The following is a 4,525-nucleotide window of genomic DNA, read 5'->3' on the forward strand; positions in this document are numbered from 1 at the left end:
GTTTGAAGTGTTTGGGTTTATCTCTGACAATTACAGAACCGAAGCAGTCTGTAGGTGAGGAAAGGTTTCTGTTTGTTGTTTGTAAGCTATTTTCACTTTGGCTGTAGCTGTCAAGGGGGATTTCACAGCAATCCACATTACGTCTCACCCCTGTAGCTGATATCAGAGCAACCTTTGCTGCTTGCATAGAAAAAAGACTCAAGGAGACACATTATCTTGTAAAGAAAAGGAACAAAAAATATTTGCAGAACCAACCTAGAGCTCCTCATCTGCCTTCAAAAAGAAACATGGGGTCATGATGTTAATGAATTATTGTTATTTCCTAGAGGCACAGATGAAGTGCTTGGTTTTATGCAAATCAGAAGTCTCAAACCATCCCTGTCCCATTAGCACAGCACATCAAACACCACAAGCTGATTTTTGGTTCATCTGAAGGCTGAGGATTTACACCACTAACAACAGCCACGCATCTGGTCACATACACTCAGGAAATGAACAACTCTGCATGAACCGAAGAGAGCGAGGGTGCAATAAAAACATATCCTGCAAAGGGATCTGTGAGGGGAAATGGGAGGAGAGCTCAGCTTGCAAGAGAAGAACAAAGCCTGTCTCTCCCCAGACTCCACTCTTCAGCAAAATACCACACAGGAAAGGCCCTGAAATCCAAAACATCACTGAGGAGATATTTCAGTCTGTGTGAAGGTCAACACCCACGGTGCTGAGAGGGCACCAAGAGGCACATCGTGACAAAGCCTGGCCTTCCTGCAGAGACTGGACCTGGGCCCCAGAGATGCTCATGAAGGCGCTGAGCTTCTCCCATCATCCAAAGACTTAAAGTAAGCAGTCAAGGCAGTATCTACTTCTGAAGTAAGAAACTTCACGTTTTATTTGACTTTGCCATGTGTAGTTTGCACCTTTGTTTCTGTAACCACAGACATCTTTTGGAAACAGAGTTAAGCAGCAAGCAAGCCCAGAAGGTCTGGGAGAAGATACAAGAGTGTGTCTCTTAGTATTCCTGATAACCCCAAAGCAAAACAGAGATATAAAATATGTAAGATTTCTTTATCACATTATGATGGGGTGAGAAGGAGCTTCAATTCCATCATTGGGGTTGGTGGGCTTTTTTTCCCTCCAGGACTTCACTCTTACCCACCTGAGGTAGAAAAAAGCTTCACCAACATGACTGGAATGTGTGTTTCCAGAAGGAAAATCAGGACAAGGCAGCCACTGGATGGGTCGAGTAGTAAATGCACCTACCCTTGCTTAAAGAGCATTGAATGATGACATATTGGTGACTTTGGCTGTTTTGGTGACATAGTATATCTAGTGATGCCATGAAAGTGATCTTCCTGTTTGCAGAGAGATGCACACACTATAAGACATGTGCTTTACTGATATCTTGGCCACCTGCTGTCTTGCTTTATCTGATTAACATTTCATTGATTTTTCATGTAATCAGTATATCCATTCCCGCAGTTAATACCATGGCATACATGGTATGCATGGACATGTTTTATTCATATATTTAGAGACCTAGAACTAGAATTATTTTAAAATAATTAGCCATGGCAGAGGAGAACTAAATCAAATGATAAGCAAACATGGTGAAACATAAAATGGATTATTTCTTCTCTCATGTTACCAATAAATGGCAAAAAACTTTGATGTGTTTGGCAGTGCTCCACTTCCTTTACTTCACAGCTGTGAGAAATGAGAGAAGTATTTTATGATAATGCAGGCATACTACATCTAAAAACAAATACAGCATTATCTCTCCTTTGCCTAGAAGAAAATGAGAGCAAAGTTAAACTCACATCTTCAGAACAGTGCCGACAGATCATTGAACACATGCAGACAGGAGTGGTGCTTGGGTCACTCAGGCTAATGGTGCTATTTGTGGAGATGATTCAAAGTGCTCCAAGTCTAAACCACCTAATTGGCCTCAGTGGACTTCAGATCTCTGCTTCCTCATGACAAAGGTAAGAATCTGCTCAAGCTTATCTGAGAATTTCAAGTTTGTCTCTAAGTTATAGTAAAGCAAGTGGTATAGTCTGTACTTTCTTGTAATTGTTGTGATTTCTTGCAGTAGACAGATGAGGTGGTATATCGCTCCTCAGACCTGGATGAGATGCATACTTCTATTTGAGAAATCAAAAGTCATAACAGAATTAGGTGCTTGAAGACTCCTGACAGAAAAAGGCAAAAGAAGATAAGAAAAATTGCACACAGCAGCAAAAACAGACTGTGAATATTGAAAGCAGGTATTTACTGTAACTGTAAGAGGAAATCATTGAAATAATTTTCAAGAGGCTCAGCCTTACAACTGAATCGAAGGCTTATTCTATTTCCATTTCTTTTAGGACCCTGGATGAATATTTTAAACACAAGCTCGATTTTCAAGTTTGGATTTAGCCTCTGCATGTGATCACATCTGCCAGGTGATCCAACCCACTGACGCTACCTGCCCACCTAAGGGAAGTTGATCTCCCTGGCTGAAGGATCAGGAGGAGTACTGCCAACCTGGACAGGGTTTCTCATCTTGAACCAGGAGACAGGAAGAATATGTTCACATTGTGAAATGCAACATCAGGTGGAAGAGCAGTACTGGGAGAGAAACCTTGCTTTGCCCTACCACTCAGCATCATGCTGCAGCAGGGAGAGGGCTATGGTCCCTCTGGTACTCCTTATTCTCTGTGTAAAGAGCAGCAGATGGCAGTGATCAGATCCAGCCTTGCTGATCTTGCACCACCATGGATATGGAGCAGCCACATGGTGAGAGCACTGGAAAAGAAGCTTAAAATCTGCTCTAGCTGTTTCCCAGCAGGTGTTTACTTCCTCCCAGCTGACAAGCATGACTTGCTGTACAAACACACACACCCCTTTGTGGACAAAGTCAAGCAAGCAAACCTTCGGCAGCAATTTAAGTTTGTGTGACTTTGCTCTTAGACACTTTAAGAGCAATTATATGGCAGGTAACTGCCTCTCCACTGGGAGGTGGCAACAAAGGGCTGGGAGTTCAAAGATGTGACAGAGTCATTTATTCAGTTATGATAATAACCAGGGTGTAAATTACAACAGACTGTGAAACAGAATTGCTATTAGATTTAACAGCAGATGGGTAATTGTTCCCAATCCCGACAATACTGAAACATGCACCTCAATGATATCAACCCCATGTGAAATGAGTGGGCTCAAACTCAAAGCCTCCAGTGTGGATTTAGTTATAAGTGCAGAAACCAGAGACATCCCTGAGCAAGCTGAGATGGATGGATGGCTGTATAAGGTGAGGAGCTGCAGCTGGATGAGGCATAAAACCAAGGCCCTGATTATGGCGTCCACTCATCAAAGCTCTTATCATTTTTACTTTCAAAGAAAAGAACATGACGCCTTGTTTCCTATTTTAAGCCAGGTCATTAACTAATTTTTCCCTTTCAATGTAAATAGTTTTCCTTTGTGGTGGCATTCTGTGATGCTGGGTGCCCTTACAGTGCTACACTGGTGTCTTCCCTGACTGAAGTCACAGTAAGGGAAAATAATTTTAGCCAAAACATTTTTTGTCAGTGATATCTTGGTTGAAAATCCCTCTACATCTATCTCTCAGCTGTAAATCTGCCCCAGCACTTTCTGTAATCTTTGTCATGAAGCTCCACTGCACACAAATCAAATCAAGAGAAGCTTTCACTGGTGTGGAATACAACAGAGAGCATTTCCCAGGCTGTATGTCCTGATTAAATGCATTTTGCTCCCAAATTTCCAGCACAGTTTAGATTTTTATGTGCTGTTCTGTTGCAAAAATAGTCCTTACTCAAGACCAGTCTGCAGTCTTCAGAACCATCACAGTGTTAAAGGGAACCTGGAACACCAATACCAGAGATAATTCCATCACAGATCATTCCCCACTGTTGGTGAAAGCTCGGTTTTGGCCACCTATAGAGTCACTATCCAACTATCTGTGTGAATGTACAGGAAAGCACATGTATGTATTGAGTTGAGAACAACCAGTTTCACTTCACAGCAGATGTTAACAGCCTGGTGCTCCTAGCCAAATACCTGATACATTGTTCCGTGTTTATTAACCACCAATTTATAGGCCAGATATTTAGCCAGTGCACATCTGGACTGCTCTGCTGAGGATGCTCCTCTGTATTAAGCAAGCTGCAGTCTGTAGCATATCTCACATTACCTAACATTCTCATATTTATAAATAAAGTATTTTAGACAGATAGAAGCATTCTTTAATGTTTTGACTGGAAAGCAGAGCACTGTCGTCTTTTGAAATGTGTGTTAGAGTGGCAGGGACAGGACAGATAGTGAGTGAAAATATACAATGGGGTTTTATTTTCTTGCATCCATGCATAACTGATCCAAAGATTCTAGAGTATGGAACGTAAAGTGCTGCTCAGCACTGACAAAAGCACCAGGTGTTAACTGATGAAAAGAAATTGGTTCAGAGTTGCAGAAACAAGACATTTCAAATGTCCTCAGGCTTTCCTCTGTGAAATCAAACACTTATCATAGAATACTG

General features: G+C 41.7%; 1 long non-coding RNA gene across 2 annotated transcripts; it reads left to right on the top strand.

Moving 5' to 3' along the window:
- Window positions 1–247: 247 nt before the first annotated feature.
- LOC116653242 (uncharacterized) lies at window positions 248–4,321 on the top strand. 2 transcript variants are annotated; one of them, XR_004306788.2, is made up of 3 exons: window positions 248–1,979; window positions 2,087–2,261; window positions 2,361–4,321. It is a non-coding gene; the product is annotated as an uncharacterized LOC116653242 (long non-coding RNA). The 2 variants fall into 2 exon arrangements; XR_014943007.1 differs by having other exon boundaries at window positions 248–2,261.
- The last annotated feature ends 204 nt before the right edge of the window (window positions 4,322–4,525 follow it).

This window comes from Coturnix japonica, chromosome 1 (assembly GCF_054131305.1).
Source record: "Coturnix japonica strain WE chromosome 1, WE-NBRP24, whole genome shotgun sequence".
Lineage (NCBI taxonomy): Eukaryota > Metazoa > Chordata > Aves > Galliformes > Phasianidae > Coturnix > Coturnix japonica.